Source organism: Saccostrea echinata, unplaced genomic scaffold (genome assembly GCF_033153115.1).
Source record: "Saccostrea echinata isolate AGI-Se365-2 ecotype Australia unplaced genomic scaffold, CSIRO_AGI_Sech_v1 ptg000005l, whole genome shotgun sequence".
Taxonomy (NCBI): domain Eukaryota; kingdom Metazoa; phylum Mollusca; class Bivalvia; order Ostreida; family Ostreidae; genus Saccostrea; species Saccostrea echinata.
The window spans coordinates 10,403,424-10,428,077 of NW_026889754.1; the positions used below are offsets into that span (position 1 = coordinate 10,403,424).

The following is a 24,654-nucleotide window of genomic DNA, read 5'->3' on the forward strand; positions in this document are numbered from 1 at the left end:
CAACAAAGCGAAATCCTATCTCTGCTTTAAAGTTTGAGAATATTTTTTTTTACTTATTATATATGTGTTTTCAAGAAGTGAAGTAGTGGCATATTTTAAGATTTTGTTAATGAAAAAAAATGGCAAAATGAATCAGTCATGTTCCTATTGATTAATAAAAATATAACTAATGATTTGATCTTTTATATTAGATAAAGATGAGAATGCAAGGTATGATGTACATGTATTATATGTAACTGAAGATATTTGCCTAAAACATGCGTACTTTAAAGGTGAAGAAAGCTAAAATCTGTCGTTGTTAAAACTTAAAAAAAAAAATCACTACCCCTTTTACTCTCTTTTGTCTATTTTTAATTTTTACAATTAAAAATTGTTTTTGAAAACATTGATGCAGCTCTTTGTAATTTGCATTGGTATGCAGATAAGATATGAGGATTAAAATAAAAATTTTACAAGAGATAAAATATAGTAGTATTTCTATTTCTTAAATAAAACCATTCTATGACCAAGTTTGTCCAAAATTCTTGCAAAAAATTCATCGCAATAATTAGTTACATGTATTAACTAGAAACACAAGTAATTAACCGCGTCAGAAAAAAAACTGATATGAAGACCCTATAAGTACATATAGCTATAAATAGGTTTAAGAGAATTTACTTTTTAAAAAGACCAGACAATTTTCTTTCTTTTCCTTATAAAATGTTAACATTCAGTCTGTCTTATGAAGTATCCATTATACTCTGCTGCAGTATATTTAGTGCGTTTGAAGGAAAATAGCTTTGTTATTATAAATAAATGGGTTTTTTTTGTCATTTTAGAATGGAGCACAAAAGAATTCTGAGAATCAGGTGACGTCCCTAATGGATCAGGCGATGTCCCCAGTGGATGAAGGATTACGTGGCGGATATTCCTGTGCGGACGTCCAGAGTGAAGCAGACGGTGAAGGCCGGAGATGCACTTCAAAACCCTGAGAATATGACACTGCCACTTCCTCAGCCTGTACAGGATCTTCCTAAGGAAAAGTTTGAACAAAATTTAGTGATAGTTGTGTATGACCATCAGGATCTTCCTTAGTAAAAAGCTTGACAATGTGTAGTGATGATTGTACCATCTCCTCAATCTATGATGGCTGATCCTCAGTCAAAACTTATACAGACAGAAGAACTTAAGACTGCCGTCCCCTCAGCCTGTTCTAGCTCTTCCTTGGCCAAAATTTGAGCGGACCGTGGAGTTGGCGCTGCTACACTCTCAGTCGGCGATAGCTGCTTGTACAGTCAAATGAAGTGAGACTACCGTCCCCTCAGCCTGTTCTAGATCATCCCTGGCCAAAACCTGAGCGGATCGTGGAGTTGGCGCTGACATCCCCTCAGGATCCTGTTGAGGATGAGACTGGGGTGAAAGGAGGATCACCACGAACATTTGGGTTCAAAAGTCCAGGGTGATGCAGACGGTGAGGGTTGGAGATGCCCTTCAGTAACCTGAGAATATGAAACTGCCTCAACTTGTGCAGGGTCCTCCTAAGGAAAAGCTTGAGCATACTTTAGTGATAGGTGTGAATGACCATCAAGATCTTCTTAAGGAAAAGCTTGAGCAATATGTAGTGATGGTTGTGTCATCTCCTCAATCTGTAATAGCTGATCCTCAGCCAGGGCTTGTACAGACAGATGTCCCTTCAGCCTGTTATAGCTCTTCCTTGCCAAGAATTGAGTTGACAGTGGAGTTGGCGCTGCTACACTCTCTGTAATAGCTGATCCTCAGTCAGAGCTTGTACAGACAGATGAAGTGAGACTGCCGTCTCCTCAGCCTGTTCTAGCTCTTTATTGGACAGAACTTGAGCAGACCATGAAGTTGGCACTGCTACACTCTCAGTCTGTAATAGCTGATCCTCAGTCAGAGCTTGTACAGACAGATGAAGCGAGACTACCGTCCCGTCAGCCTGTTCTAGCTCTTCATTGGGCAGAACTTGAGCAGTTTATGGAGTTGGCGCTGACAACCCCTCAGCCGTTTTTAGAACTTCTCTGGCCAGAACTTGAGCAGACCGTGCCATTCCCTCAGTGAGTGAAAGCTAATCTTCAGTCAGAGTTTGTAAAGTTAGAGAAAATGAGACTGCCGTCCCCTCAGCCTGTTCTAGCTCTTCCTTGGCCAGAACTTGAGCAGACCGTGCCATCTCCTCTGTGTGTGGTAGCTAATCTTCAGTCAGAGTTTGTACAGTTATAGAAAGTGAGAATACCGTCCCCTCAGCCTGTGCTAGCTTTTCTTTGGCCAGAACTTGAGCAGACCGTGCCATCCCCTCAGTGAGTGAAAGCTAATCTTCAGTCAGAGTTTGTAAAGTTAGAGAAAATGAGACTGCCGTCCCCTCAGCCTGTTCTAGCTCTTCCTTGGCCAGAACTTGAGCAGACCGTGCCATCCCTTCAGTGTGTAATACTGATCCTCAGTCAGAGCTTGTACAGACAGATGAAGTGAGACTACCGCCCCTCAGCCTGTTCTAGCTTTTCCTTGGCCAGAACTTGAGCAGACCGTAGAGTTGGCGCTGACATCCCCTCAGTCTGCTCAGGATCCTGTTGAGGATGAGGCTGGACTGACTGGGGAGACGGAACTGTCGTCTTCTGAGACGAAGAATGAAGTGAAAAAAATGAAGGAAGCAACCGATTAATTGTCAATGATATAAAAGTGCTAAATGCATCCTACTTCTGCATGTTTTTTGGTACAAATATCAAATGCCAGAAAGTATTTAATACTCAATTAAAGACAATTCACTGTAGAATTATTATTTGATTTTTATATATAATAAACAGAAAAATTATACACATCTTAAATTGTTATAAACAACATTGTTATAAACAACAATGCTAACAAAATATATCGGGTCTGTAATTGTTTTGAATGTTGTTTAAAGTCCCTCGCGAGAATTTTTCACTAACATGGAGACGCCAGGTGGAGGACTGCAAATTTATACCCTATACTCAGCACTCAGGTCCATTGAGCAGTGAGGGATCTTTTTCGTGCCAACACCTACTGCGTCACGGGAACTCGGTTTATACGGTCTCATCCGAAGGACCGGTCTCAACGCACCGCAGTGGATTCGAACCTGCGACGTAAGGATCAGCTCCTTACTTCGCAACTCTTCAGCAGAAGCTCTTACCACTGCGCCATGCGGGCGACGTCTGTAATTGTAGTGTGTTGTAGTAGTCTGTAAGAATCCAACAGTATATGACAAAGTTGGAAATCGGAGATTGGTTTCACTGCACTCGTTTGCCTGGAGGAAGTATTTCAAAGCAAAATTATTATTTATGAAGAACTTCAAATGCGCTTGCGTTTGTAGAATTCTGGGAGGAAGACAGGTACTCTGACATAAGTGAACGAGCGCAAGCGATTCTGGGAGGTTGACGTAAAGTAAGTCATTCCTGTTCGTTTCGTTTCAGCAAAACCAATATTGATCGAACTAAATCCCTATTTTAGCACCTGATGGTCCGTGTAACACTTAACAATTCAAATTTCTTAAAACATTTAGAGTTTTTGAATTGTATATATTTGTTCAAATTTCTGAATTTCAAAACACGAACTGATTTCGTATACTAAGTATTGAAGTTTCAAACTTTAGTTCAAAACTTAACGTACGAATTTCCAAACAATTTTTTTCGTCTTTAGATATTTGGAAATTTGCTTAAGTGAAATATATGGAAATAACGAACAGTATTCAAGCTCAAAAGTCCATTAAACAATACAAAATAGGAGCAGAGCAAACACGGACCTCCAAAACTTCAAAGCCATGGAGGAATGAGCCGTGTGCTCCTTGTTATGATCGGAAAAATCCGTCGACAATTCAGTCTGTAAATAATGGCCTAACAATTAGTATGGAAAACGTCAGTCAGCATTTGACTCAATGATAAACTGTATTTGCTGACAAAGTCATTGTATCGACCATAGAACGTACGAAATGATGACTTTAAACGAGACTGCTGAAACTCTTGTTTCATCAATTTGTCAATAATTTACCTCGTTTTAGAACTTGTACATACGTAGAGCATGCTCTTGTGTATCGAATCAACTGAGAGATATAAACCCCGTATGCAGGAGATGAAGGTATATTTCTGCATAAGTAAGGGAAGTTGACGATTGAAAAGTTAAAGTCATCATAAAGCTTGGTTGTTAGATTACCATTAACGTAAAATATCCAAATATGAAACAGATATGTCAGACTCTGTGGTATGACCAAGTTTGTTCAAAATTCTTAAACCGTTCACGGTAGCTTAGTCGGTAAAGCGCTCGCTCCGTGATCTGGAGGTGGTGAGTTCGAATCTCGGCCGCGACAGATTCAAGTGGATTAAAAATGGGTAGCAACTGTTCCTTCGCCATGCGCTCGACACTTTGAAGTGAAATTTGCGGGTCCTTCGGATGAAACAGTAAAAACCGAGGCCCCATGTCACGACAGGCGTTGGCAAGATAAAGATTCCTCACTGCTCAATGGCCCGGAACCCCGAGTAAAGGTCAAAATTTAAAGCCCTTCACCGGTACATGATGACCTCTCTATATGAGTGAAAATTTCTCGAATTGGACGTTAAACAGCATATAATCAAAATTCTTGAACAAAAATCATCGCAATAATGTGTTACATGTATTAACTAGAAACATAAGTGATTAACCACGTCAGTGAAAAATCTGATATGAAGACACTTTATATATATAGCTATATAAAGCTTTAAGAGAACTTACTTTTTTAAAAGACTAGTCAATTTTCTTTTCCTAATAAATTGTTAACATTCAGTTTGTCTTATAAAGTATTCATTATACTCTGTTGTAGTATATATAATGCGTTTGAAGGAAAATGGGTTTTGTTATTAAATGGGTTTTTTTTGTTTTTCTTTAAGAATGGAGCTCAGAAGAATCCAGAGAAGTAGGCGACGTCCCCAGTGGATGGAGGACTTTGTGGTTGACATGCCGGTGCAGACGTCAAGGGTGAAGCATACGCTGAGGGTCGGAGATGCACTTCAACAACCTGAGAATATGACACTGTCACTTCCCCAGTCTGTACATGATCTTCCTAAGGAAAAGCTTAAATAAAATTTAGTGATAGCTGTGTATGACCATCAGGATCTTCCTTAGTAAAAGCTTGAGCAATATATAGTGCTGGTTATTCCGTCTCCTCAGTCTGTGATAACTAATGTTCAGCCAGAGCTTGTAAAGTTAGAGAAAGTGAGACTACCGTCCCCTCAGCCTGTCCTAGCTCTTCCTTGGCCAGAATTTGAGCAGATCGTGCCATCCCCTCAGTGTGTGATAGATAATCTTCAGTCAGAGTTTGTGAAGTTAGAAAAAGTGAGACTACCGTCCCCTCAGCCTGTTCTAGCTCTTCCTTGGCCAAAACTTGAGCAGACCGTGCCATCCCCTCAGTGTGTGATAGCTAATCTTCAGCCAGAGTTAGTACAGTTTGAGAAAATGAGACTACCGTCCCTGCAGCCTGTTCTAGCTCTTTCTTGGCCAGAACTTGAGCAGACCATGCCATCTCCTCTGTGTGTGGTAGCTAATCTTCAGTCAGAGTTTGTACAGTTAGAGAAAGTGAGAATACCGTCCCCTCAGCCTGTGCTAGCTTTTCCTTGGCCAGAACTTGAGCAGACCGTGCCAGCCCCTCAGTGTGTGATAGCTAATCTTCAGCCAGAGTTTGTAAAGTTAGAGAAAATGAGACTACCGTCCCCTCAGCCTGTTCCAGCTCTTCCTTGGCCAGAACTTGAGCATACCGTGGAGTTGGCGCTGACATCCCCTCAGTCTGCTCAGGATCCTGTTGAGGATGAGGCTGGACAGACTGTGGAGACGGAACTGTCGTCTCTTCAGACGAAGAATAAAGAGAAGAAAATGAAGTAAGCAACCGATTAATTGTCAATGATGTAAAAGTGTAAAATGCATCCTAATTCTACATGTTTTATGGTACAAATATTGAATGCTAGTAAGTATTTAATACTCAATTAAAGACAAATTCACTGCAGAATTTTTATTTGATTTTTAACGAGGCCCAATCTACTTGGGTTGCGCATACGTTTTCAAGCAGATAGACGCGTCACAGTACCCTTGATTGCCGTCACAATTGAATACAATAACGTCACAGTTAAAATGATGACAAATTGTGTTAAATTGTCCATATTTCAAAATTGCCCCGATTCCACAACAATCAAGGCAAGGTAAAAAAAAAAATCGATCAAATTTTTCTTAGCATGGTACATATAAATATATTTCAAAAATTCACAAAATTTGTTGGTCCCTTTTCGTAATTTCCAACTAGATTGGGCCTCGTTTAATATAAAAAAAAAATAATACAGATACATCTTAAATTGTTTTAAACATCATACATATAAGTATTAGGAAATATCTTCTTGAAAAAATAAAACAGTTACAAAGAACAAAGAAACAGAAGGGATCAAAGAATTCTAATTTGTTTTAAAGTAACTGTAAATCTGATTGATTGCATAATGTGATTTTGAAGGATATCATAGTAAATTAACAAGGACAAAACAGAGTAGGTTAGATCGTTTAATAAAGGACTCTATCCAGAAGTTCAGGACGGAATCATATTCAGCATACATCTTAGATTATATAATCATTTTTAAATAAGACGTTTTACCCTTCCTTTGATAACCTTTTAAATGACGTCCAAGTTTACGATTAGTTCAAGTCTAACACGTGAAGTGAGTGCAATACGGTTACTTGAAAAGCAATACACAGTCAGTATGGAGATATAGTTCTTTTATACACTAAGAATAACTCGGTAATTATCCATAGACCCGCGTTTTGCCGAGTGACTTATGTCAGTGAGGAGCAAACATTATTTCTCCCCTTTACGTTATAGCACTTCACAGGACGGGAGTGATTGAACATAGCAGGGAGAATCAATTTTACAAACCATATATTCAACCATATATTCATGTCATCAGTTACATAAGTTCATTACAAACTTCTGTAGGGAATGGGCTCGCCTGGTATAAAATTTTCTCACTATGTCTCATTCCCTGCCCAGTCACTAACATCTGAGATTTGTACTGTAAATATTAATCATTGCTTTTGCATCTGTAATCGCCTCAATTCCACGCTAGGAAAGATTTCTCTAAAGACAACTCGCCCTAGGAGAACGTACCAGGAAATTGAAGTGCGAATTACTCATGACATAGATGTGACGCAATGTTAATACGAACAAAAAATATTCGGTCTTAATTGTTTTGAATGTTGTTTAAATTTTTCACTCACATGGAAAGTGTTTAGATGACATTAAGCAAACTTCCAATGCACCTGACAAATTCTTATCTCCATCAGTCTTAAACACTTTTAGAAATTTCATTTCATGACATATCTGTCAAAGTTTACTTTCCTCTACTTTTTTTTTTATATCTTTTAACCAGCTTCACACCCTACTCAGAATACTCAAATATTTGAGGGAGAGTAGTATCTCGAGATAGAGATAGATCTGCAGGATTGAAAAAAAGAATATTGAAATTACTGTCGAGCATTTTTGTATTAAAATTGGTCCAATCCTTTTTGGGTTAATAACATGGTATTTCCATATGATGTATCTGCAACAAAAACACCAATTTCGAAAGTTTTATCTACTCCTAAAACAGGGAAATTCGTCAGATTTGTACAATATTCTGTACATTTCTTATTTTCCGATCAGTAGCCATGAACACTGTGAATTCAGGCACACAGCTTACTTCACAAACAAAATGGTTTTTAACCATTTCTTGTGATTTTTGCTAAATCCATAAGCTCATTTTTTTTTTATTTTGTTCTCAGAATTTCTTGTGAAATTATTATTTTTTTGCTCCCGTCTCTTGGTATAAATGCACCTCTTCATGCATATCCAAGGCAACATTTTAAAAAAGTGCAAATGGGCCAGGTTGGGAGGGGGGGGGGGGGGTAATAACACTTTATGGGCTGTTTGATGGTTCCGCTTGTTGAGGTAAGATTTGTTAAAAATACTACATGAAATGAAAACATGGTCTGTATTGGAGGCTTTGGCTGTTTCAGCCTCGCTGTTGGCATCCCTATGATGTCTCAGAAGATGCACCACTGGATTGCACAGGTAAGACAATCCCTCCTTCCCTCCTCATTATGTCCTTTCCTTGACATGCTCCTAGGTCTTTTTACTTTGGTTTTGCTTTGCACTTTGTAGAAATTGTTCTACGATTATAATTTCGAGGGAGTTCGTTGTGTGTTTTTATGTCTTTAGGATGTTTAATGAATGTCTCCACGTCCTGCAGTGGGATTCGAACCCGCGACGTAAGGATCAACTCCTTACTTCGCGACTCTAGAAATATCTGTGTTAATATATACAATAGTTTTGTTGTCTTAATACTTACATCTGAATGGACAAACATTTCTGATTCTGCCTTCCCTGGCCAGTACATGTTGAATGGGATCTCGGGGATACCCCTTCCCCAAATCAGAACCAGAGAAAAAAAAAGATTCTTACATTACACATATGAAATTAAAGAGTGTGCAAATATTTGATTAGTCATTTATAATCCACGTTGTAACAAAAATGGTGTCACGTTTACCTCGTAAAATAATTTTTAATATGAGTATTTCCCAGTTTTTTGCCAACCCTGATTTATGTAGAGGGTTTCCTCGGCTATATATTAACATATTTGATATCACATGAGTATGTTGATCACGTGTCGGTCATTAATAATTTTATGAATTGTTTCATATCAATCGCTTCGGCGCAGCTGATTAAACAATAATTATTAACATACTGTTATATAAAAAAACTACTCATCGTATCTTTGTGTACCCGAAATGTGCTTGTGAAAAGTCTTAGTATTACTTGGGTAAAAAATATTTCGTCAGAAATTCAACCTCCTTACAAATTTGTGGTAATTTTCCACACAATATCGTAATTTGCATTTAAACAAAGCCAACACGCATTTTTCCCAAGCAAGATTCAGTTAGAGAACAACCTCTTCTTGCAGATTTCCGCAAAAATTCTCAGATTAATCCTCATTAATCACCTGCGCCAGACTCTTATACACTCAAAATAAATTCTACCTCCAACCACGGGTATAAAACAGAGTACATTTCAAAAGTATATCTTTCATAAGCATTTTGAACATGCTGAATTTCAATCATGGGTAGATAAGCGGTGTATTCTTAAAATATTCGGACAGATAAGACTTAAATTACCTTGAACGACCCGTGAATTTTGCAATAGCTATCTAGCATTTTACATGCAGTTTGAATTAAAGTGCAAAGTTCATGACACTCTCCCCGTCATAACACCTCAAGTTGGCAGTGACTTGACATCATTTTCCGTTAAGTAATCATTTATTGACGTTTTTAATATACACACATGAAAATGCTTGTAGATGGCTGAGGAAAAGAAAAAAAAATGATGAAAATTTTGAAGATCAAATCGAATCCGTCTCCTTCGAAATGTATACATGTAGTCTGAAAAGATTAGATGTGTTAGACTGTATATGTTGGAATATTGTACTTTTTCAAGATTGTGAACTTTTTTTTAATGCATACATACGGGTTTTGGTGCCAAATTATAATTCAGATGAAATCATTCATAAAATTTCAATAATTAATCCAATTATTAACAAAAATATTGGAACTATCATGATAACAACTGAAAAGATCATTTCTATTAGAAATCCATAGATGTTACCATTGTTTTCTCTTTCCTGTGTAATAATTTTAATGTATACTTTGGATTAATCATGCGACATAAAACAAAAACATTTTTTATTTACATTGATCAAGAAAATTTAATATTTAACAGGATATAACAGACTAATTTTTGTGTTAACTTCTCTTAAAATTACAATACCGCTGCATATGTTTACAGCCAATTTAAACGACATTAATGTTTAAAGGTGAATGATAAATAATACATACTTAAATGTGAGAAAAATTATAATAAATTTAAATAAATTTTCCCCAGTGATTCTAAAGTGACAGATTCATTGAAAAAGAAAGCATTCAATAATGTTATTTTTTTAATTGTGAAGAAAATCTAAAGTATCGTGTTCTACTGATTTCTGCTAGCAATAAGAGGAAAAATACTGGCAATTTTATTTTAAATAATGGCAAGTATGTTGAGTCTTTACAAATATAACTGGAATACCCACAAAAAATAATATCTATGAAATTAAAAAGATAATTATATTTTACATCTACAGTAATCTCATTAAAATTATGGAGAGTTGACTACAATGTCAGACCAACAAAGGAACGACTTATTCCCCGGGAACTACTTTGAGGAAGGAAAAGTTGTTAAGGGTATTAAGAGAGGGAGAGATCATCACAATGTAAGAATATATTTATGATAAACAAGGTACAATCATCTTGTAACCAAGGGCACCTAGTATTACTATATAAAGGTTAAAAAGATTAAAATGTACTGCAACACAAATAAATTTTTAACAAAAGTCAATAATTTTCTGTTCAAAACTTTAAATCATCTCTCACTATCATTTCGTTTAACAAGCTGATTGATTGTATGTTGTTTTGCTTCCCGTTCGAGAATTTTTAGAGACGTCACGATAAACCGGTTAAGGCTTCAAATTTAGACCTTGACTCGGCACTCAGGGCCATTGAGATGTGAGGGTTCTTCATCGTGCCAACGCCTACCGTGACACTGGGTCTCGGTTTTTAAGGCCTCATCCGAAGGAATTGCAATTGCCGAGCGCTTGGCGAAGGAACAGTTCCTACCTATTTTATCGACATAGGTCAGTCGCGGAGGAGATTCGAACACACGACCGTCCGATCACGGAGCGAGCGCTCTACCAACTGAGCTACCATGACGGCCTAACGAAAAGCTTAAGGTTCAACTCAAGTAACTGGCCATATCCATGAAGTATTGCCGATTAAGTAACTGACCATATATCCATGAAGTATTGCCGAGTAAGTAACTGACCATATCCATGAAGTATTGCCGATTAAGTAACTGACCATAGCCATGAAGTATTGCCGATTAAGGTAACCAGTGCCAACAATTCTTACTTCACAGGGAAAATTCATGCCAATACAAACACATTCCAGAAAATCGTTTGTTTCGATTAAAGTACACGCGCGAGTGCGGCTCTAACTCTGCGATATAAGAAATGTGCCCAACAATAGAACAGCTGTAAATCAGACATTTTAGACTAAAATTTAGAGCATACGTGGTATGTTTCTGCTAGGAATAAGGGAAACTGCCCAAACAGGTATGTATGTTATGCCCCCATCTCCCGCCACTAAGATGATACGCACCTTGATTTCTGTAAAAAAAGATGTGTTCAAAGATATGTTATTGGTTTTTGTGCAGATGGGGCATCAAACATGCAAGGTATGTCATAGCTATTAGAAATTTTAAGACTGATAAGCAGCATTAAATGATAAATGTAGCTATAAGTATTGCCTTATTTGTTTTCCATGATCATGACTTTTAATTAAAGTTAAATGAAAAAATAAATGGTGTTATAATTTTTTTACAGGCTGTAAATCGGGACTCGGTGCAATGTTGAAGGAGACAAGTCCCCTTGTAGTTGTCGTGCACTGTTTAGCCAACCGTCTTTGGTAATTCCCGCGCTTGCGCGGGATTTTATCTATTTTTACAAAATAATAAAAGATAGTTAACCCCTTGACCATAGATTTTGACCCAATTGTGCAAGAATTTACTCAACTTTTACCTTGTCCATACCTTTTGAACAGTTGGTGCTAGGGCTTTCATACTTCTCATGGTTATTCACTTCAACAAGATCTTTCCGTTAATATAAATATTTTATTGACGTTAAAGACCTTTAAATCAAGATTTCTCTACCCTGAACTTCAGCAAATTGCAAACATAAAGACAAATTCAAAACATGATCGAGTGTCTGTGAAAGGAATAGAAGATTAGGGAAAAAATCTACAGATAGTTTTTCTTCCTTTCACATTTACTTCAAAACACTTTCCTTTTTATCAAAAACAATTTATATAATTTATGTGTAATGTTCTTCTTTAAAGTCACCTCTAATGTTCAAAACGTACGAGGTAGGGAGGACAAAATTTTTTTCAAACAATTGTCAATTTATTCAAATAGACCTATTCAGCACATTAAAAAACCGTATTGAGTAATAAGAGTATTGGATATGACATCTAAGTCTAATTTCCCAAGCAGAGTTTTTCCTTAATATGTATAATGTTTTGAATCCTTTTCTGAGTAAACAGTGTACACTTAATGTGCAGGAGAGTGGCTTTAAACTAGGCCTTATTTGTCTTTGAATTATATTACCACACGTTTATGGTGCCCTGTAGGGAAATGCTTCTTCTTGTGGGAATAGTTGATCGAAATCTACAACTAAAAAGTAAAATTATGATGACAATATTTAATACATTCTTATATTGAAATATCTTGAAATTGAATTATACTGTATTTTTACTCATAGTACTAGATCTACTTGCATTTAGTTGTGAAAGTGTAAATACTATATTTGGACCATAGCTGTTACAATATTTACCTTGAATTTCACATACATGACAGGATTCTTCACTTCTTGGAATACCCCAATCACTTTCCTTACTCTCCTTCACTTGAAAGGCCCCATCCCCTGTAAGCTTCTCCCTGCTCAAATGACAATGACTAGTATTGTCTTTCCTTAAAATTATATCCATTTGTAGTTACAGGAATGCTACATTTATGAAGAAATCAATTATCATACCGTTTCTTTAAATTTTTACAGAAATATTTTAAGATGAAACTATTATAGAAAATTTAAATGATACATCTCGCTGTATATTATAAAACCTTGGCTTTTGACACACTTTGCACTCAGTGAAAATCTTGCAATTCTCTCCAAAATCAATGAATAGTCCAGCCAACATAATCACAAACCGAGAGTCTGTGATTCGAAGACTGACAAAAAACTCAACAAACTAGACATTGTCGTTAACTTCAATCAGAAAAACATCTATTTTTTTAGATACATTTAATATGTTGACGGTGCGACCGTTGGGGCGAGCGCATTGTTCACTTCATTTTAAGATCCGCCTCTTCAAACCGCACGAGACATTTGGAACTCCTAGACTGTGACGTCACATGACGTATGTTAGCTGCATTTCCATAAACAAAGTTTAAAAAGTGCACATATTTTAACAAAGAATGTTTAATCTACTATCTGCATGCAATATCCATTAAATTAAGGTGAGTTTATTTTTTGTGAAATTTTAGTAGTTGTTACCGCGTGAATGAAATTAGCAGCGAGAACAAGAAGCGATGCATTGTGGGTCAGAATTACTGCGGAAAAAAATTCTATTGAATGAATGTGCAGTAGTCCGAATTTTCTCTTCGCCCAGGCGTTGTCGTTAGAGCTCGCAGTGACGAGCGGCGCTTCGCGCCGCTCGCTGCGCTCGCTATGATCCCAAATTGTTTAATTCACCAGTTTCCTTTTAATAAGACACCAACTGCGGTATCAAAGCATATTTCCTTTCACTACGGGATGCAGAATTAAGTCGCTAAATGTAGAACCAAACCGGAACGAATATATGAAATTACGAATTATTTTTTTGAAAGACAGATTTCCCCTAAACCTACGCGCGCGGGTGACGTTAAACGTAGAATTAACTTTAAACAGCCTTATCACAAGATTTATGCATTGATCATGCTATTGAAATTTACTCAAACGCAACATCTTAATTTTAGGGAGAAAATTATATACAGGTTATAACTTTGTACTTAAAAAGTTAGGACATCTTCAACTTTGCCAAATCAGTCATTTTAGGATTAAATTTGGGCTCTCTTAATAGAAATAAAAAAAATTGCATGTGTATTTAAACATTTGACAATTTGGGTTTTCAAGGGTTTGTAGCTGTTAATCATAAGTATTGCACTAATGTGGGAATTGCATTTCCATGTATACTTATATAAAGCTCGATATTCGTATATTTTGGGCCCTCTTCCATATGTATATTTTAAGTGCTTCGAGAAAAGAACGTTTGTTAGACTACATAAATATACATTTAAGTTTCAAAAGTTTCATCACTAGTAGAAATTAATTAAGGTAACACCTTTTGAATTTTATTTGAAATGAAACGGACAGTTACCTCGATATCGAGAAATAAATTGCTTATAAAAATAACTATGCAACTTTCCTGTAATTCAGCGAATAAGATATTAATTGATATGCACCAGCGACTTAACTGAATATATTGTGAAATAATCTGAAAGATTCAACATATTTATTCACTTATGACTAAGATTACAAAATGAATTTGGAATGGCCTTTCTATGGTTTGTTTTGTGTATGACCGTAGGTAGCTGGTTCACACGCCGATTGATCCCCGGTGACCCCCTTTGCCACGCGCTATCGAGGGAGGTGTCACATAATTGTAAAAACACAATGTGAATGTAAAAGGCGTGCAATTAATGACTGTGAATAGTCTATGCTTCAAAGTTATGTTTTAATTTCTCACTATATTGTTTGTTTTTATATGAGAAGTAAAGGTAATCCCCCCCTCCCCCCCCCTGTTTAGTATACTGGTTTATTCGAACTTGAAAAAAGAATGAAATGAAAGGGAAAGTTGTTACACAAGACACGAACAAAAGATCAAAAAGATGTGAAAGAAAAACTTTTTTAATGGCAGCGATATCAAAATATTTACCGTTTTGGAGTTAAAAAACATGGACTTTAAAAGGCTCCAGACCCCTAATTTTAGGAGCCAGCCCCTTTTTAGTGGTGTCAAATGAAAGGCTTTAAAATTATGCACAACTTTAACTGTACACGTTTTATCAAAATATTTTTAGTTCAGATGATAAAAAAGACAAGAGGCCCAAGGGCCTTAACGGTCACCTGAGTATAATACAACAATTTAGAAGTTAAATACACTGATAGATGAAGCTTTGTTGCCCTAAAGCAAGAGAAGTAGGAAGATCAGGATCAACAAAATAATTAGTCTAGTATTCAGTATCAACTCATAAATTAAGTTCTAATCTGTCCCCCACTTAACACTATCACCATGCAGACTATTAACAAACTATTAGTGCTTCAGTACTATTTTTAATCCCATATTATGAGCTCTAGCATTGACCTCTCTTATGGTCTTTGAAGAACTTTTAATAAGATAAGTTATTTTTGTCTCATTTTTTATTTATCTATTACTTACAGGTCAACCTGATTATTCCTGATTATTAAAACTAAGAAAATACTTTTTGAATTATATGATAAACATTCTTGCATAATTATCTTATTCTATTAACCTTTCAAATACATTATTTACAGTGATTAAAGGTGAATGGAAAAGGGGAATAACTTCTCTCAGTAGAATACAAATTAATAGAGCCCTGCCCAGGACTAGAATGCTTAGACAAATGGTCCAGATGTTCAAAAATCTGGTAGAAATACGCTTACTTATATCATTTAAACTTTTACTCAGTTTTCTTCCGATATGCCCAGAAGCAGAGAAGAATTTCACAGGTACAATGCTTCAACAAAGCCTTACCCTAACACCAGAACCCAAGACCAAGGGTCAAGATATTTACAAATTTGGAAGAGTTACCCTCATCATCATACCTATGGACTTCAAAGAATTAACACTTTTGCACTATATTATCAAAAGCCCCCCCCCCCCCAGCCCCAGTTATGCCAGAAACCCTGACCCTAGGACCACAAGATTAAAAATTCTGTTCGAAGCTCACATTTTCATCATAGCTAAGCAATTTATTTATCAGCTCAACGCTAAGGAGCAGACAGGATTAATTAATGATTAATTAATAGAATTAATGCTTTTTCGCTATATAATCAATAGAGCCCCCCCCCCCGTTCCTCAAGAACCCCAAAAACTGAGGCCATATATTTAAAAATTTTGGAAGAGGCATCCTTGCCCATCATAATCATGCACTTAGTTTGTTTAAATAATCTCCAGTAGCAGAGAAGACGATTTTCAAAGAATCAATGCATTTTCACTATATAATCAATAGAGCCCCGCCCTAACACCAGAACCGCTGACCCTGGGGCCATGAAATTCACAATTTTTGAAAAGGCATCCTTGTGCATCATAACCATGTACTTAGTTTGTTTAAATAATACCCTGGAGCAGAGAAGAAGACTTTCAAAGAATTAATGCATTTTCACTATATAATCAATAGAGCCCCGCCCTAACATCAGAACCCCTCACCCAGGGGCCATGGCTTTCATAATTCTGGAAGAGGCCCACCTCCTCATCATAACTATGTACTTAGTTTATCACCTTAATGCCCAGGAGCAGAGAAGAAGATTTTCAAAGAATTAATGCATTTTCACTATATAGTCGATAGAGCCCCGCCCTAACACCAGAACCCCTGACCATGGGGCCATGAAATTCACAATTTTAGAAGAGATACTCCTGCTCATCATAACTATGTACTTAGTTACTTTATTTAATACCCAGGAGCAGAGAAGAAGATTTTCAAAGAATTAATGCATTTTCACTATATAATCAATAGAGCCCCGCCCTAACACCAGAACCCCTGACCCTGGGGCCATGAAATTCACAATTTTCCAAAAGGCACTTTTGCTCCTCATAACTATGTACTTAGTTACTTTATTTAATACCCAGGAGCAGAGAAGAAGATTTTCAAAGAATTAATGCATTTTCATTATATAATCAATAGAGCCCTGCCCTTACACTAGAACCCCTGACCCTGGGGCCATGAATTTCACACTTTTGGAAGAGGCACTCTTGCTATTCATAACTATGTACTTAGTTACTTTATTTAATACCCAGGAGCAGAGAAGAAGATTTTCAAAGAATAAATGCACTTTCACTATATGATCAACAGAGCCCCACCCTTACACCAGAACCCCTGACCCTGGGGCCATGAATTTCACAATTTTTGAAGAGGCACTCTTGCTATTCATAACTATGTACTTAGTTACTTTATTTAATACCCAGGAGCAGAGAAGAAGATTTTCAAAGAATTAATGCATTTTCATTATATAATCAATAGAGCCCCGCCCTAACACCAGAACCCCTGACCCTGGGGCCATGAATTTCACAATTTTGGAAGAGGCACTCTTGCTATTCATAACTATGTACTTAGTTACTTTATTTAATACCCAGGAGCAGAGAAGAAGATTTTCAAAGAAATAATGCACTTTCACTATATGATCTATATAGCCCCACCCTGGGGCCAGAACCCCTGACCCTGGGGCCATGAATTTCACAATTTCGGAAGAGGCACTCTTGCTCATCATAACTATGTACTTAGTTACTTTATTTAATACCCAGGAGCAGAGAAGAAGATTTTCAAAGAATTAATGCATTTTCACTATATAATCAATAGAGCCCCACCCTAACACCAGAACCCCTGACCCTGGGGCCATGAATTTCACCATTTTGGAAGAGGCACTCTTGCTATTCATAACTATGTACTTAGTTACTTTATTTAATATCCAGGAGCAGAGAAGAAGATTTTCAAAGAAATAATGCACTTTCTTTATATGATCTATATAGCCCCACCCTTGGGCCAGAACCCCTGACCCTGGGGCCATGAATTTCACAATTTTGGTAGAGGGCTCACTGCTTATTACAATGATGCTAACAGTTTGACTGCTTGATGTCCTGGAGTAAAGAAGAAGATTTTTAAAGATTGCATTTTTTTGGTGGTTTTAGCCCCACCCCTCAGGCCCCAGGGGGGCAGGGACCATGAAATTCACAATTTTTGTTCCCCTCCACCCATAGATGCTATATGCCAAATTTGGTTGAAATTGGTTAAGCGGTTTCAGAGAAGAAGCTAAAAATGTTCAAATGTTAACACACGACGCACGCCGACGGACGAGAACGGATAGCAATAGGTCACCTGAGTGACTCAGGTGACCTAAAAATATGTGTAAATTTCTGCTCTTTTAGGCGATGTAATTTTTTACCCCTATATAGCGCCATGTTGAAAACAGAAATCGAAAAACAAAAACCAATGTGCACAGCTTCAATCATTTATTCTATTTCTTTTACTTCGGTAGAATTTCTGCTCCAGCTATTTAACATTTATAATCTCTGCAAATTTGAGCAAAATCCGTTGAGAAATGACCGAGATATGAGGTCTCAAAGTTGGCGTCTAGGAAAAACGAGAAGAAAAAAGAATAATAATCTTAACCATCAGAATCAGTAGGCCTTCCGTTGGAACGAAACACCTTAATGATTGACCGATTGATTCTATGTTGTTTTACGTCCCATTCGAGAATTTTTCACTCATATAGAGACGTCACCATATACCGGCTTCAAATTTTGACCTTCACTCGGCACTCAGGGCCATTGAGCAGTGAGGGATCTTTATCGTGCCAACGCCTGCCGTGACACGGGGCCTCGGTTTTAAAGGTCTCATCCGAAAAACCCGCAACTTTCACTTCAAAGTGCCGCGTGCTTGGCGAGGAAACAGTTGCTACCCATTTTTATCGACTTAGGTGAGTCGCGGCGGAGATCCGAACTCACGACCTCCAGATCACAAAGCGAGCGCTCTACCGACAGAGCTACCGTGAACGGTTCTGGTAAATGATGTTCTGCATAATGTCTAAATCCTTTATATGCATTCCATGCAGATGGAAATTATTCACAACTGACACGCGAACATACCATTCGAGTTTCATTAGCTCTTTCATCTCCTCTTCACATTGGAAACACTTCTCTTACAACCATAATATACTGTTTGTCCAACTCTCCCATCCCTTGCACATCGCCCGACTTCCTGCTAGTTACTGAGACAAGAAGTCTCCAAATCACAACGATGTCAACATCTGGAATGTTGATGCCCATTCCATAGGCTGCAGTTGAATTCAGCACCTGAACATTTCCAGACGGCCTTTAAATTCAGACAATATTCCTACAAGAAACTCCTGAGCACAGTACTAAAGATATCCAAGGAAGATTACATTAAATACATCAGAAGTTAACTGAGCTTTTCTGACCACATTTTGTCCAGCGTTCGTCTGTCTGCCTGCCTGTAAATTTTCCACATGAGTTCTTCTCTAAAACCATATATTTAAACATTTGTAACTTTTTATTTATTTTATCTTTTTTATAGTTTAGAATACTTTAGTTGTAATTGTTTACGAACTTGATAAAAAATTAATTATTTTACAGCATTCCATATCGATCTACCGGTGTGAGTATTTTAAACCTACATAATCAGTGATAATGTACATGCAGGCTCCTACACAAATCTTGCAAGTGTTTAGGCGGATCAAGCTTCTCTCTGTGATCTTAGATTACGATGGGTAGAATAATTAGCCGTGTTTTAAGGATTTGTCAACAATTTATTTCAGAAACTTTGGGAGGTTGAGGACATTTTGGAAAACAAGGAGCAAGAAGTACTGGTGAAATGGAAGGACTGGGAGGAAGTATCGATCTGGGTCAGTTTAAACGAAAGCCAGGATTTACAGCAATCTATCGAGAGAAATAAAGGAAACCCTCTCTCGTGTCAACTGCATAGCAGGAATTTAGAATCCTTAGATTTAGACTGTAGGGACCTTCCTGATGACATTATGGCACTGCGACAGGCCATATTTGACAGTTTAGGGGATGCTATGTTCCATTTGGCAGAGGGGGTGTATCTTTAAAAATGGTTGATTCGTTGCTTGCTACTAAATAATTATAATTGAAAATAATAAGTAATTAATTTTACAGGAGAAGAATTGACTTGTGCTATTGGAGAGAATTACTTATGTCATTCATACTAACTATAATTGTATAATAATTAGTGTTTTAACTTTTTTGTTTACAGGTGAAGAAATGACTCATGCCATTGGAGAGAACTGGTCAAGTCGATGTTACGAAACATCAACAGATACCTTCGTCTCCTTCAGAGAATATGTTCATGTCTGGTGGGGATTTAAAGAAAGAAAACAAAACAATACCAACACAATACTTGTAAAAGTTATCAGTATATCAATTTAATCCCCCCCCCTTCTCTATATATATATTAATCATAATAAAAACAACAATAATATTAAATGTGTGATATAATATTATTTTACACAGGAGTAGCAATTTCGTTCATAGAAATACAAAATTTGTTCAGTATTGTGAGTTTCTTAACAAATATTGCAAGGTAATAAGAAAAGCTGTTGCTTTTTAACAAATATAAAAAAGGAGTCTTTGTTTAGGTGTAACTGGAAAGATGCTGAAGAGGACCGCCCAGAGCTATGTGACCCCATCATTCGTTATGTTAATGGTCCCTCATGGATTCATGTTACCTTCACAAGATCTCGAAGAAACATGGTTACTGGGACTGTAGCTAAACGACGATAATCTTTAAAAACTAACATTTCTTGCTTTTTTGTAATTTGGACTCACTCCACTTCTGCTGCAGATTTAACATATTTTCGTTTTCCACGTACAGTTCCTCAGACACAAGACCATAGCATTCTATTTTCCCTTCCGAGAATCTATAATAAAAGACAATGATTATTATGCTCACTCCTCCATGGCACCTGATCCCACCTCTGATGTTTGGAGGTCCGTTTTGCTCTGCTCCTATTTTGTATTGTATAATGGACTTTGAGCTTGAATACTGTTCGTTATCTCCATATATTTCGTGCTAAGAATTGAAATGCATGTGTACTCATAACATAAGGTGCCTTTAATTTATGTTCTTCTATTTATTGCAGAAGACAGAAATAGATCATGAAACAAATCATGTAGATTTACTAACTATATATAGGTATGTACCTGCTTTGAGACATATTTCTTCCTTTTGGACCCATTTCTGTTAGTACTCCAAAAGTATGCTTGACGATGATCGAAATTTTTACGTTCTACTTGAGCAACCCCAATATCATGCAAGTAATGGAATTTTTGTAGAAAGTGTAGTACATGATAAACCATAGCTGAAATGCATTTTTTATAAATGTGAATTCTGTGCCCTGAAAAGAACACTGATGGGCTAAACAACAAGATTCCTCAAGTATCAGTTTCATAGAATCTTTCACATTTATACATACCATGAATGTATGGGATTACATCTTCATCAAAAGTTTGCTTTCTAAATTCAGTAGCCCATTCTTTTGCAAATGTATCAGCATCCTTGAAATTGTCTCACAGGACGAAAGACCATCTTTAAGCAATCGCTTAATGGTGGCTTATAGAAGTTAATTCCTCTAAGCCACCATTAAGCTGCAGCTTCTAGGTGCTTAATGTCCAAACTTCATTAAGCTACCATTAAGCCACCTTTACGCTGCAGCTTAATGGTGACTTAATGTCCAAACTTAATTAAACCACCTTAACGCATCCAGTATCAAGTCTTTAAACTAACTTGTTAAGTTTGAAGTTGTTTCAGTATCATTTCCGCAAATACTTATTCAATTCATAATTTTTTCTCGCTATTTCTAACATCTTTGTCAATGCGTATAAACTCGGGAACTGAGAACAGCTTCATCAAATGCCTTAAAATTTTCGCTCCCTAAAATCAGTTTGTTTGAATACTTGTTTTAAAATTATTTTTATCCATGAATACATAATATATATTAATTTAAAAAAAAAAATCACATATTTTTCTTTCGTGTTTGGAGAGCCACGTTCCACTGCCGAATTCATAGGAAATGTAATTAGAGTCATTTTCTTCTGGAATATCTCTGTCTCTTAATTTTCCTTCGGGTAGAGAAAAATTTAAGATATAAAAAATATATAGGTATAGATTATATTGCCAATCTTTGAATTAATTCATGAATAATTCGAATTAATTCGTGGTTAAGTGCCATTATTTTTTCCTTTCTTTTAAAATACTGCAGAAGTAAGAATTTATTTAAAATAATGCAGAAGTAAGAATTTATTTAAAATAATGCAGAAGTAAGAATTGATCAAAATATAGTCGGTCTTCAATGATTGTTATTTCAGAATCAATTTTCAGAAGAACAGCCGATCAGATTAAACAGGGTATCCGACCAGATTTATACACATTGAAAAGCGGGGTAAAATAATAAGTGTACAGTATATCGACTAGTTAGACAATAGACCTTAATTAGGTGTCCCCACCAGTCCCCGGTCAATTAACAGGAAACTATACACGGGAACGTACAGTGATAGATTTTGATGATCTATTTTTTACAAAACTTAAAATTTATGCAAGCATATAACAATTTAGAAATTATGATTGTACACAAAAAGACAATTATTTTGATACCCATAATGATATAAAAAGAATTAAAACTGAAGATATGTTACAAAAATATTTTATAACTTAATTGTTACGCAAAGATTGTCAAAAATCGTAAATATCTGCAGCATATTTATAAGAACTTTAATCTGTTTTTTTCCCCAATCGTTCTCTTTCGATTATATATTCCTTTTTAATAACAAAATTTTGTTATATCCGTGGAATTTCAATCTTTTCATGCTTATAAATCGGCGAATAACAGAACGAGGAATTCAGTTACTTAAAAATCAAAAAGTTGTTTCACACCATCACACCGAACTCCGGTCCACGGTTAAGAAATATTAACGTAATATAAAACTTTATCAAAATTTCTTTTTTAAAATATATACATATATATAAATATAATTATTCGTATTATTGATTAATAAATATAAACATCAGGGGAAAAAAATACATGTAAGGTACCTGTAACCATTCCAAACAAGTTTTGTTAAAAATAAAGGTTTTATATTTCGCTTCAATTTCAACAGCTTCGATAGCTCAGTAGTTAAAGCATTCGCCCTCCAATCTAAAGGTCGTGGGATCGAATCCTCTTGGGAATGCTTTTTTTTTTTTCATTTTTTTTTTTTTTTAATTTTCTTTCTTTTACATTATTTTCGCTGAATTAACAAATGTATAAACTCGACATTTATAATTTTTGTGAAGAAATCATTATAAAAATAATATTTAACCCGTAAACACAGTTTTATCGACTGCGTAATGGTGATTTAATGGTGGCTTAAAGGTGGTTTAATGGTAGCTTAATGGAGTTTGGACATTAAGCACCTATAAGTCTGGCTTAATGGTGGCTTAATGGTGACTTAATGATTGTCTAGAAGTTACCATTAAGCACCTATAAGCCACCATTAAGCCACCGTTAAGCTACCTTTAAGCATCCATTAAGGACTTTGAGATGGCTTAATGGTTACTTAACAGTGGTGTATTTATTACTTAAATGTAGCTTAAAGGTGCTTAATGGTGACTTAAAGACAACCATTAAACCATCATTAAGGACCTATAAGCCACCATTAAGCCAAACTTAAAGGAAGTGTTTCATCTTGTGTCTGTTCCAGATAACGCACAAAGGCTTTCCATGAGCTCATGGGAATCAGACCAAAGATCTTCCAGGGCTTCCACGTCCAGGTCCTGTTCTTCATCTTCAGAGAAATCGTACGACACCTGAAGACGAGAGTCTACATTCCTCTTCAGCTATACCAATCTAAATGAACAGTTTTATTTTACTCTGAAACACTCAGGGAATATAAATAATTGTTAATTAAAGAGTCTTAGTTTCATTTAAACATACCTTAGTATTATTACCAACAGCATCTCTCGGTAGTGCTACAAGATCAGGCTTCCTTTCTTGGACAGATGTCTGTTGTGTAGCTCATCTTTCAACTGATTACTGAGAGGCTTTCTATTAATACATAATGCCTATCCTTTTTATTGTCCAGAATATGGTGAATTTGGACATCTTCGATAAGTTTACGTAAATCATCACCTACAAATGAAATGATAAACCTCGTTTAAAGATTACATATAATAAGTGTAAATATTTGTTGTCCAATTTTTAAAGGAAAGGCTTACCTGTTGGCTGAGACCATTTCCTCACTTTGGTGTTCAATTTATCATCACCCTTCTCTTCCCTCATTCTGAACTGACGCCTACACGTTTCAGCTCCCTTTTCAAATTTTCTTCAGATTTTTGGTCTATTGCCAAGGTCACAAGCTGAATTCAGAATTGTCAAAATCCAACAAGGGTTACATTTGTATGAAGGTAGAGAGCAATGATATTTACATGTATAATACTAATTAGACGTAATGTACCTGATAGAAGAGCTTATGGGATATCCTTATACGCAAAGGAAGATCATCGATTGCCATGTCACTGTATGCAATAAATGAGCAGAGATATTTGTCTTTGTATCCAAATGTTTTCTTGTCAGAGTCTAGAACAGTTTGTTCTTCTTCTTTTGATCTCTGTATCGACCAAGATGGGGCTACAAAATAGATAATAAAATCACTGCAGTTGACTATAATCATTTATTATTAGAAGTAGTCGTATTTTGTATCAATTTCTCATTTTGCAAGAGTTACTTACTATTGAATTCACATATCTGCTTTTTCGAGCAGTGACACCACATACAGAAAAAGATGCATTGAGCACCATTTATACCCCTCAGTAAGGCAAGTGCCTTCCAATCACAAGTCATTATCCTACAAAATACCAGTCTAGGATTTAAGATGATTAACACAAGGTTACGAGTAAAAAAAAATACCTGCACTATAAGGTAGTTTTACTCAATAAACCTTACCATTTTACTAAAATCTTTCTTCCATTGATGACAATTCCATTTGACCGAATTTTTTTCCATGTCTCTGAGGCAAACTCTTCCATACTGCATCGATTTTCATCTCCTAAATTCAAATGAACAGGTGCTTCTTGGGAACTCCCCAACTCGATTTACAAAAATGAGCCCCAAATCGAAGAAATTGTATCCGTTTTCTGTTGATTAAACGCATGTTGACGACTGACAAACGCATCAACAT

The 24,654-nt window shown here is 36.3% G+C and overlaps 2 pseudogenes; one reads left to right on the top strand and one right to left on the bottom strand.

Moving 5' to 3' along the window:
• Positions 1–19,110: 19,110 nt before the first annotated feature.
• On the top strand, positions 19,111–20,275 carry LOC133179876 (uncharacterized; annotated as a pseudogene).
• LOC133179877 (uncharacterized) lies at positions 20,240–24,654 on the bottom strand (annotated as a pseudogene).